Source organism: Pan troglodytes, chromosome 5, assembly GCF_028858775.2.
Source record: "Pan troglodytes isolate AG18354 chromosome 5, NHGRI_mPanTro3-v2.0_pri, whole genome shotgun sequence".
NCBI classification, from domain to species: domain Eukaryota; kingdom Metazoa; phylum Chordata; class Mammalia; order Primates; family Hominidae; genus Pan; species Pan troglodytes.
Window position 1 is genome coordinate 82,697,809 of NC_072403.2, and position 12,224 is coordinate 82,710,032.

A 12,224-nucleotide genomic window follows, 5' to 3' on the forward strand; every position below is an offset into this window, starting at 1 on the left:
TTCCTCATCTCCATCTGAGACCACATCAGCCTTGGTTTCATCATCCATATCGTTATCAGCATTTTGGTCAAAGCTAGTCAGCAAGTCTCTAGGAAGCTCCAAATGTTCCCACATTCTCCTGTCTTCTTCTGAGCCCTCCAAACTGTTCCAGCCTCTGCCTGTTCCCCAGTTCCAAAGTCACTTCCACATTTTTGGTATCTTTACAGCAGCGCCCCACTCCCGGTACCACTTTACTGTATTAGTCTGTTTTCATGCTGCTGATAAAGACATACCCAAGACTGGAGTAATTTATAAAGAAAAAGAGGTTTTAATGGACTCACAGTTTCACATGCCTGGGGAGGCCTCACAATCATGGCAGAAGGTGAAAGGCACGTCTCACATGGCGGCAGACAATAGAGAATGAGAGCCAAGTGAAAGAGGTTTCCTCTTATAAAACCATCAGGTCTTGTGAGACATATTTATGACCACGAGAACAGTAAGGGGAAAACCGCCCCCATGATTCAGTTATCTCCAACTGGATCTCTCCCACAACGCCTGAGAATTATGGGAGCTACAATTCAAGATGAGATTTGGGTGGTGACAGAGCCAAACCATATCAGACTGGGGAAAAATCCTTTTCAACTTCCTGTGCTTTTCTCAGATTGGTTCACAGTGATTTCCAGTTTATATATCTCTTGAATGTTTTGGTATTTTTTTCTCAGATCCATTGGACTCCCCATTAGTTGCAGGCCATCAGGCAGGTCTAGTGGTCATTGTAGTGGTTTGTTTCTGGCAGGTCTAGTGGTCATTGTAGTGGTTGTTTCTACCTGATGGCATTTTGAAGTTTGTGGGGATAATCAGTTAGTTAGTTTTGTTGTAGCTATCATCCATTGGTTTTTAGTTTTTCTACCTATGCCTTTCTGTTTTCTCTTTTCTGGGGAGATTCTGGGAACTTAGAAAATTATCTCTGCTGTTAAAGAATTTTTATGATAAGCAACATTTCATAGAATAAAATTTTAGTTAAAGGTAATTTGGAGAACTCTGTGTTAGAACATTATTTAATCTCTTAGGGGTTTGGCCCTTGGATAAATTTTCATAGTGTCTTGTAGAACCAGGCACATAATAAGCTTTCAGTAAACAATTCTTGGTATACATTTATTCAAGAAAACCATAGGCCAAAAAGCCTTTTTTCTTATTTTGTGGAAGGATTTCTCATTATAATTTGATCAAGCTAACAACATTTCTCAAATTAGGGCCTCAGGTATATGCTTAACTTTTTAAGTTAATTGAGATTCAGTTGATGCTGAACCCTTGCTAGAATCATTAAATGTATCTTCAAAGAAGAGCAGAGAATGGGAGCAGCCTATAGCATTGGGTTATTGTATTGCCTGCATGTGAAGATTGAGGTAAAGAAAGAAAGTGATACTGTCTGTAACAAAATTTAATCTGTGAAGTTTAATAAGAGATTTGCATTTTAAGCAATCCATTTGGAAAAAAGTATATAAATTTTTAATTTGAATGTGCAAGATTATGCCCTATATTTTGTTTTTCCTCTTGATTTGTTAAAAATTTTTAAGGTTAAACTTTAAATAAGGTCAGTAATACTAATAGTTTTTTTGAAAATGGCATATTTTAGAATTTTCTGTTACATGTAGGTGATTATCACTATGTCAAAGGAGTGAACAAAATTGTTAAGATGTTACTTAGTGGAAGATTTTCATTTAACTCCTAATTCTTTTTTTTGTTGTTGTTATACTTCAAGTTCTAGGGTACATGTGCACAACATGCAGGTTTGTTACACAGGTATACATGTGCCATGTTGGTTTGCTGCAACCCATCAACTCGTAATTTACATTAGGTATTTCTCCTAATGCTAACCTTCCCCCAGCCCCCCACCCCCTGATAGGCCCCGGTGTGTGATGTTCCCCACCCTGTGTCCAAGTGATCTCATTGTTCAGTTCCCACCTATGAGTGAGAACATATGGTGTTTGGTTTTGTATCCTTGTGATAGTTTGCTGAGAATGATGGTGTCCAGCTTCATCCATGCCCTACAAAGGACATGAACTCATCCATTTTTAGGGCTGCATAGTATTCCATGGTGTATATGTGCCACGTTTTCTTAATCCAGTCTATCATTGATGGACATTTGGGTTGGTTCCAAGTCTTTGTTATTGTGAATAGTGCTGCAGTAAACATACGTGTGCATGTGTCTTTATAGTAGCATGATTTATAATCCTTTGGGTATATACCCTGTAATGGGATGGCTGGGTCAAATGGCATTTCTAGTTCTAGATCCTTGGGGAATTGCCACACTGTCTTCCACAATGGTTGAACTAATTTACAGTCCCACCAACAGTGTAAAAGTGTTTCTGTTTCTCCACATCCTCTCCAGCATCTGTTATTTCCTGACTTTTTAACGATTGCCATTCTAACTGGTGTGAGATGGTATCTCATTGTGGTTTTGATTTGCATTTGTCTGATGACCAGTGATAATGAGCATTTTTTCATGTGTCTGTTGGCTGCATAAATATCTTCTTTTGAAAAGTGTCTGTTCATATCCTTTGCCCACTTTTTGATGGGGTTGTTTGTTTTTTCCTTGTAAATTTGTTTGAGTTCTTTGTAGATTCTGGATATTAGCCCTTTGTCAGATGGGTAGATTGCAGAAATTTTCTCCCGTTCTGTAGGTTGCCTGTTCACTCTGATGGTAGTTTCTTTTGCTGTGCAGAAGCTCTTTAGTTTAATTAGATCCCATTTATCAATTTTGGCTTTTGTTGCCATTGCTTTTGGTGTTTTAGTCATGAAGTCCTTGCCCATGCCTATGTCCTGAATGGTATTGCCTACGTTTTCTTCTAGGGTTTTTATGGTTTTAGGTCTAACATGTAAGTCTTTAATCCATCTTGAATTAATTTTTGTATAAGGTATAAGGAAGGGATCCAGTTTCAGCTTTCTACATATGGCTAGCCAGTTTTCCCAGCACCATTTATTAAATAGGGAATCCTTTCCCCATTTCTTGTTTTTGTCAGGTTTATCAAATATCAGATGGTTGTAGATGTGTGGTGTTATTTCTGAGGCTTCTGTTCTGTTCCATTGATCTATCTCTCTGTTTTGGTCCAGTACCATGCTGTTTTGGCTACTGTAGCCTTGTAGTATAGTTTTAAGTCAAGTAGTGTGATGCCTCCAGCTTTGTTCTTTCTGCTTAGGATTGTCTTGGCAATGTGGGCTCTTTTTTGGTTCCATATGAACTTTAAAGTAGTTTTTTCCAATTCTGTGAAGAAAGTCATTGGTAGCTTGGTGGGGATGGCACTGAATCTATAAATTACCTTGGACACTATGGCCATTTTCACGATACTGATTCTTCCTATCCATGAGCATGGAATGTTCTTCCATTTGTTTGTGTCGTCTTTTATTTCATTGAGCAGTGGTTTGTAGGTCTCCATGAAGAGGTCCTTCACATCCCTTGTAAGTTGGATTCCTAGGTATTTTATTCTCTTTGTAGCATTGTGAATGGGAGTTCACTCATGATTTGGCTCTCTGTTTGTCTATTATTGGTGTATAGGAATGCTTGTGATTTTTGCACATGATTTTGTATCCTGAGACTTTGCTGAAGTTGCTTATCATCTTAAGGAGATTTTGGGCTGAGACGATGGGGTTTTCTAAATATACAATCATGTCATCTGCAAATGGGGACAGTTTGACTTCCTTTTTTCCTAATTGAATACCCTTTATTTCTTTCTCTTGCCTGATTGCCCTGGCCAGAACTTCCAACACTATGTTGAATAGGAGTGGTGAGAAAGGGCATCCTTGTCTTGTGCCAGTTTTCACAGGGAATGCTTCCAGGTTTTGCCCATTCAGTATGATATTGGCTGTGGGTTTGTCATCAATAGCTCTTATTATTCTGAGATACATTCCATCAATACCTAGTTTATTGAGAGTTTTTAGCATGAAGGCTGTTGAATTTTATCAAAGGCCTTTTCTGCATCTGTTCAGATAATCATGTGGTTTTTGTCGTTGGTTCTGTTTGTGTGATGGATTACGTTTATTGGTTTGCATATGTTGAACCAGCCTTGCATCCCAGGGTTGAAGCTGACTGTATCCTGGTGGATAAGCTTTTTGATGTGCTGCCGGATTCGGTTTTCCAGTATCTTATTGAGGATTTTTGCATCGATGTTCATCAGGGATATTGGTCTAAAATTCTCTTTTTTTGTTGTGTCTCTGCCAGACTTTAGTATCAGGATGATGTTGGCCTGGTAAAATGAGTTAGGGGCGATTCCTTCTTTTTCTATTGATTGGAATAGTTTCAGAAGGAATGGTACCAGCTCCTCTTTGTACCTCTGGTAGAATTTGGCTGTGAATCCATCTGGTCCTGGATTTTTTTTTGGTTGATAGGCTATTAATTATTGCCTCAATTTCAGAGGCTGATTTAAGTCTAAATTCTAAACTGCCTAATTTAGGTAGAACTGAGAGAGAATAAATAATAAATTATTTGAAGATAGGGGCTTAAGTCCCCCTATAGAGTACAGGAAGTTGTTAGGTGGTGTTGAAAGAATACATGTATGTATCAGTCATCTAGAAACATAATTATTAATTTTATTGCACATAATATTTTAGAGGTGTATTCACTTTCCTGCTTTGTGTGAATATAATGGTAGAAGATTAGCATTCATAGTTAAAATACTGGCCTGGGACTGTAGAACTGGGTTCTGCTTCTGGCTCTATTAACTAAATGGTGGGTGATCTTCAGTACTTGAAGAAAGTGGCTTTTTAAAAATATTGTATTATCTGGTCATATGGTAAGTTTTAATATTTTTTAAATGTATCACTATTATTTGTATAGTAACCTTTATTTGTTTACCAATCACTGAACACATACCACAATGTGCTGAGGGCCTTTCAGGTAGGAAGGTGGAAGAAAGCATGTCGTGTTTGAGAAAGTAGTGTTCTGTGACCAGAGTGCTAGGTGCAGTTATATGTGTCAGAGGAGGTAAAGGTGAAGGTTACAGCCAGTGACTGGTTTGGTGCTGATCTTATGAGTGATAGTAGGGAGAGAGTAGGGAGCTCTTAAAATATTCCTGCAATAGCCTAGGCAATAGATGACTAGATCCTGAATTAATGTAATGGCAGTGGACTTGATAAACAGGAGATGCCTACAAAGAATATATTGAGGAGTTAGAATAACCAAGACTTTTGGCAGAAGAGGGGAGAGTCCAGGATGATTCCTGAGCTGGGCCTTAAGCACCTAGAGTGAAAGTGATGGTTTATTCCTGGACTTTAAGTGGTATGGATATTATAGTAAGTAGAGATGACAGAAGAGTGTAATGTGAAGCTTTTCCAATTTTGTCATAACAATGTTTAATTGCATTGCTTACAAAAAAGAATACATTCTCTCCATTTGTAGTAATTAGCAAATGCTGCAACAGATAAATCAATATCTGAGAATATCTAGAAATTGTGAAAACTATGAAAACTGCTACCTCTAATTCCACATCATCATTAAAAAATTTGAATTGTGTGGTTTATTCTTTAAAAAAATAATTAAAACAGAGAACAGCTTCCCCTAAAAAACAAGTTTATGAAACTGAAGGAATGGACTCTGTATTAAATATTTCCAAAGAGTTCCTGAGACCAAAAACGGTGGCCCTTCTTTTCCAGCAGCTGGAATCCAAAAGATCTTGAAACCAGTCCTGAAAGGCTTGCTCCTATGCAAGAAATCCTGGTGGATTTTGAGAGGAAGATAGAGAAATTTCTCGAAAATTTCAAGTGGTAGTAGAGGTGAGTTACTGCCATGAAGAATTTATCCAGGGACTAAAAATATTCAGTTTTCTTTATAAAAGTTTTTAAAAATATGTATATTTAGCTGGAAATAAGATTTTCAGTTGAAAATCCTAGTCTTTGTGTTTTAAAGCTTTTAATGAATAGAAAATAATAGAGCAAGTAGTTTCCCCCCTCCCACACAAATACATTAAAAATTTAAGAAAGTTTTAATCATCAGCAACAATGATGTTTCTATAAGATGATGATACTGGAAAAATACATGGTAAATAAATGCCATATTTATGCTTTGAATGTATTTTGAGTGTAAGATCTGCTTGGATGAGATTTTTAAAAATATATATTCATGATCTTTTTGATTTATGAGAAGACTTTTTTCTCCTTAGTAAAGGAGGAAGTCTCCTTTTTCTGATTCAGGTGCTGCTTGGATACCCTACTGAAGCTCCCTCTAGATAGTATTTTACTTAGAAACAATGCAGGATTACTATAGCCCCTTCTAATTATTTTATTTAGTTGTTGGGAATAGAAAATATGTGGACATGGTACAAACTTTAAAGGGTACAAAAGTGCAGTGAATATTCTCCCTCCCACTTCTGTCTCTGTCATTCAGTTGCCCTCCATAGAAGTAACCATATTTATCAGTTTTTTGTATATTTTTCCTCAAATATTTTATGCATATATATATACACAGACTTATAGTTGGCATACATTTTTATATCCTTACAAAAATTTTTGACCCATAGGTAGGACTCTTCTTTCTCTCAATCAGTTCCTCAGAAAATGGAGTAGAAGAAAACTGGCATATTAGTGTGTTCTCACACTGCTATAAAAATACCACCTGAGACTGGGTAATTTATAAGGAAAGGAGGTTTAATTGACTCGGTTCCTCATGGCTGGGAGGCCCCAGGAAACTTATAATTATGGCAGAAGGCGAGGGGAAAGCAAGGCACATCTTATATGGCAGCAGGAGAGAGAGAAGCGTGCAGGGGAAACTGCCATTTTTAAAACCATCAGATCTCATGAGAACTCCCTCACTATCGTGAGAACAGCATGGGGGAACAGATCCCCATGGTTCAATCACCTCCCACCAAGTCCCTTCCCAACACCTGACGTGTGGGTATTACGAGATGAGATCTGGGTGGGGACACGAAGCCAAACCATATCAATTGGGTAGAAAACTATTTTAAATAGTTATTAGATTAATTTTCTTCCTCCAGATTAAAACATAGGCATGTGGCATCCTTCTGTTAAACATTGATATTTAAGATTTGACTATTTTAACATTTTGCAGTTTTGCCATTGGGAATTTAGAAGATGTAATTGCAACTTAATTGTAACCTAATCATTTGCAATATCTGCTTCTCTATTATTTTCCCCCCACTTACCTCATTTAAAAAAAAAAACAACCAGTAAACCTCAAAGGGCAAGTCAGTACACACATACAAATTTGTGAAAACTATGCAGATAGCTTCCTGAAACAATATGTTAGAATGAATTTTAGTTTTACTATTAATGGCTGTTGCTCAGGTACTTCTTAGCATCTGAGGGACAAAGTACAGGGGTAAGAAGAAGATACTGAGAAAAAGGGAGATGTATAAAGAAGGAAAGCCCAAGAAGCCACATTTATGAGGCTTAGCCACTGAGCATGGAATAGACTGTATTTGGCTTTAGTTGGCCTAGGACAAGTAGAAGCCATACCTTGAAGTAGATTATTCACTTAGAGACCTCTGGTTTCCAAGATTTTGGAAGATTAAAACAAAATATTTGACAAGTCTTCTTTTCAGGGGAATGCATTATTAATTTGGAATTTCAGGTGGTATGTCATTTATTTTGCCTTTTATTATATTTAATTATTGTTTCCTGATCCTGACAGTGACGTAAACTTGGGCACACTTTGTTTTATCTGTTCCTACTCTTTATCTTCACATATTTATTTCAAGGTTCTGTTTTCAGTAAAGCTGTTATGTGCTGCTTAATTGCCATTTGTCACTGGAGATGCCCTGTTGACATAAAACAGTGATTTTTTAAAAAAATATTTACAGTACTGTTAAAAATGAATGAAATCTCCTATTACATTTGCTTGCTTACTCATTGATTCTACCTACTTTCTTTTTATCTATTCCCATGTTTAGTTATTCGTGTTATTTTTTGTATGTTTTAGTTTATTAAATTAGACAAATGTGATAAGCAAATGTCATTTAAAATTTTAAATTGACAGCCCCAATTCTCTTCAGTCTCTGTAAAATATAAATGACTTAAAATTGTTTTAGAATAGGGGTTTTGCTGTTTTAATGCTAAAACTGTGATTGGGTAAAATGTTTTGTACTTAGGAAGTTTCACAAATAGAAATGTTTCATATACATTAGATTGCAGTGACAGTATGTTGGGCAGTAGATGAATTTCAGCAATTCAAAAAGTATTTTAAAATATTGACTTCCAAGTGATGTGATGCTTTGGGCTGGTGATGTTGTATGTACTAGATTATGTGGGGAAACTAAAAACACATCGATTATGGATTGATGAGGGCAAAATACTTTTAATAGTAAGGTTTAGGATTCTTCAGTGGTTTATTACACCATTTCCAGGTGAAGCCTGCCTTTGTAATTATAAGGGTGGTAAGTTTGGATGAAGATGAGTCAACTAAAAAAGTGCAGTACAAAATTCATCTTTCTGGGAACATATGTTAAATGAGAACAGGCTGAATTTAATGGGAAAAGTCAATAACAGTAGTTTAAAAATATGTTCAATTGGCAGGGTGTGGTGGCTCATACCTGTAATCCCAGCACTTTGGGAGGCCCAGGCGGGCAGATCATCTGAGGTCAGGAGTTTGAGACCAGCCCGGCCAACATGGTGAAACCTCGTCTCTACTAAGAATATAAAACTTAGCTGGGCATGGTGGCACGCATCTGTAATCCCAGCTACTTGGGAGGCTGAGGCAGGAGAATCACTTGAACCCGGGAGATGGAGGTTGCAGTGAGCCAAGATTGTGCCACTGCACTCAAGCCTGGGTGACAGAGTGAGACTCCGTCTTACAAAAAATAAATAAAAATAAAAATACATTCAGTCTACTGGCAGAAGTACATGTTCACTTATTCCTCAATATGTTAATATATTTTTCTTGAAGTAAACATGAATGTTGAGTTTGTATTCAATAGATTCTTACAATCATTTCTTTCTTTGTCAAGAATATCAACACATTTTCTCCTCACTTGCTTGACTTGTTTTTTAAATCTTCATTTTGAGATGAAGTATAGTTTAATGAGTAAATAAATGTCTACTTAAAAATATTTAAAAAATAAATTTAATAGAAACTTTAACTTAAGTAGTTCAGAGTCCTCCCCTTTCTTTTTTCATACTTGAAGTGTGAGATAAAGAGAAAAAAAAATACTGACAGGGAATGATGTGACTTCTCTAAAGCCAAAGAATTTTCAAAATTACTAAGATCTTTGAATTTTTAGTGATTTATTTGATAGCCTCACAATTATCCCTCCTGTAGAAGTGAAAGCAAGTTTAGAAAATTTAAGTGTTTCAAAATGATGCTAAGTACTAAGTATTAAAATAGTACTTAGGGTCCGTCTTGATTCATAGGAACTAGATGGTAGAGGTTCAGATAGCTAGTTTATTACCAATAATTTAAAAAATAGAACTTAGTTTTTCTTTTAGACAAAAGTACATGTCATTTATCCCCTCCACACCCCCTGTTTTTTTGCAACCAGTCTGCTTGACGTAGCTTTGGAAAACTGAATAATTAATTGCCAAAGAATAAGCAGAAGCATTTTTGGTGAGAGAACCTAAAAGAAAAGGAATAATGTTTTAACAACAGGAATGATGTTTTAATAATAGAGGTAACACTTATAGCATCTTCTGTCTTGTTGTAAAATTTTCTAGATACTTATTTTGACTAGCTGCTGCATGGTGATATGGATTGGGAGTGAAGGAACTGAATCTTAGTGTCAGCCATGTCACTAATGCATTATATTAACCAGTAGAAAAATCATACAACCTCTTTGTGCCTCAGTTTCCTCTCTGTAAAGTGAAAACCAGGCCTCTAAAACTAAGAGCCTGCTGTTAGTAAGCCCTGCAGGACATAGTCCCAGTTCCACTGGATGAAGCCTGAAATATCAAAATCATTGATGGGTGATGTTGGTTCTATTGCAAGTTGAATTATGGAGACTGATAGAATCTTAGGCCTGTTACTTAACATCTTTACAGATTCCGTTTCTTTTCCTAGAAAATTAGGATAATAATGCCTGTCTCATGGTTGCTTTGAAATTTAAAATTGCAAATATAGGTAAAGTGTTGAGGCTAATGCTTGTGTCACTGTAGCTATTATGCTATTTTTATTATTTTTTTCCTGCTACTTACTGGGCAGAGTTTACTCTTCAGGGCCTTGAGTCCTTGAGGACAGCTAGTTTGCCCCATATTCTTTATCGCCTCCCCAAAACATCAGCTCCTGTTGTTTTTTTCCCCTGCCCTCTCATTTCCAAATTGCCCAATCTTTCATTTTCACTGGTTCTTTCACTGCTCCCCTACCTCCCACCCTTTTCTAGTCTACTTTTTAGAAACCTAGAAACTAAGCTTACCAATATATTTTTTATAGTCACAAAATGATCTCTCTACATCTGTGATGTCATTGAATTCTTATTTCCCCAAATCCCAACTAACAAACGCATCCATGCACTTTTACGCAGTCACTTTTTGGCAGTGGTCTCCTATAGAAATGACTCATTATTCCACATCATCTCTACCTTTCAGATTTTAATGTTACTATTTGTGATAACATCACTAGAATAGTGTTTAATAGTTTGGTGTAATGTACATATCTGCCTTGTTCCTAATTATTTTTTATTTTCCCCCCAAGATATTAATGAGCTACATTAAATAGATACGTACAGTCATAGTCATTGAATATAAGATACTGCTGATTTTAAGAAGCACATCCACTTTACGGACCAATAAGAAAAAAAATACCAATTATTAGACACCATCAATTGTGAGATGTATTCCTATTTCAAAGATGTTAAAATATGAAAAAATGTAAATGAGGATTGATGAGATATAGTATAGCATTTTTAATCTTAACTTTTCTGTTAAAATTTCTATATATTCTTGCTTGCTTGATAGAAACTTTTCAAATTTTCTTACTTTTGCAGTTTCAGTGAACTGTATCTGAATTACTTTTTGCTTCATTGCAGACTAAGGCATTTTTACTTGGTCTAGTTCTTTCCAAATGTTTAATGTCTTTATGATTACATAACTTGATCATCTTCTGTTTACAAATTCCCTTCACGGCACAAAGATGCAGCATCATTTGAATGCTTGAGATGGAAAACATTTTTTCGATTTTCAGGAAGGGTGAGCTATACTGAAATTTTCTCAGCTCCTCTCCCCACACACCGAATTACGTATTAACTCTTCTTATGCTAACTTCATGCTAGTAGCCACTGTGATGTCATAGAGCCCTCTGACTTTATACTGTTTACCTTTTATAATTTTTTTATTTTACACAATTTTGAAGCTCAGATTTATTTTGCCTTCTATGTCATCTTGGAGCTTAATGATAAAGCCCGCCCCTTTAATCCATTTTTCTCACTGCCCTCCCCCACCCTGCCCCCGCCCATTACTTCACTTTCTCATTATCTCTAGAGGGAAGACTTAGAAATGTAGTTTACTCTGAGAGAATACTTACATTGAGGTGAGGAAGAATAGATACCTAGAGGTGATTGTATATTGGAATTTAGTGCACTTTAAAACTCTCAGTTGGGAGAAGAGTCACTATATTTTTTGTTTGAAGAAAGATAGTTCTGTGTATACTTGAGGGCTACAACTCAACGCAGATGTCAGGTAACCTGTTAAATCTGGATTGTCATCTCAAGGACATAGGGGTATGTGTCTGGGAAACAGGAAGAAAAAGAAATATTATGAAAACTGATCTCTCTACCAATTAAAACATTTTAAGGAACTGAAGTTCTGTGTAAATGATGTCATATAATATTGTAATGTTCTTAAATCTTACATTTAGTTTCTAATATAATAGAATATCAAGGAAGTACTGTTTGGATAGTCATTCCTCATAGATGACACTGAAACCTAATTAAACTGGTTGAAATGATTATCAAATTGTTTTATTCTTACTGAGCAATTGTTCTTACCATTGGAATTCACAGATTTTTAGGGAGGAGTTTCTATGAACTGAACTTATATGTAAAGTTTGGGCATTAGGCACAATTTATTAGTAGGGTTTTGTAGGGAAACTCCTCAAAGGGATTATTATTAATAACTCAAAAGAAATTAATACATTTTTACAGAGTTTCAGGTCAGCACTGTTTCTCTTTTATCTGGCCTTCATTGTGATCTTGATTGTAAATCAGTAGAATCCCAGGGTATTTCAAAGCTCAAAAGAAAGAAAACTTGTCAGCCCTGGAAACGGGAGCATTGTTCAAGTGGTGCACTAGAAAAAATGGCAGTACTGCCTA

At 36.1% G+C, this 12,224-nt stretch overlaps 1 protein-coding gene across 11 annotated transcripts in view; it reads left to right on the forward strand.

Moving 5' to 3' along the window:
- SMAP1 (small ArfGAP 1) overlaps positions 1-12,224 on the forward strand; it is a 193,409-nt gene that overhangs the window by 74,660 nt on the left and 106,525 nt on the right. For 2 of the 11 annotated variants that reach the window (XM_063813181.1, XM_063813180.1), the window contains one exon: positions 5,629-5,748. The exons of the other annotated variants lie outside the window; for them this stretch is intronic. The gene's annotated coding sequence lies outside the window, so the exon portion shown is untranslated. The remainder of the gene's footprint in view (positions 1-5,628; positions 5,749-12,224) is intronic. 11 annotated transcript variants of the gene reach the window in all.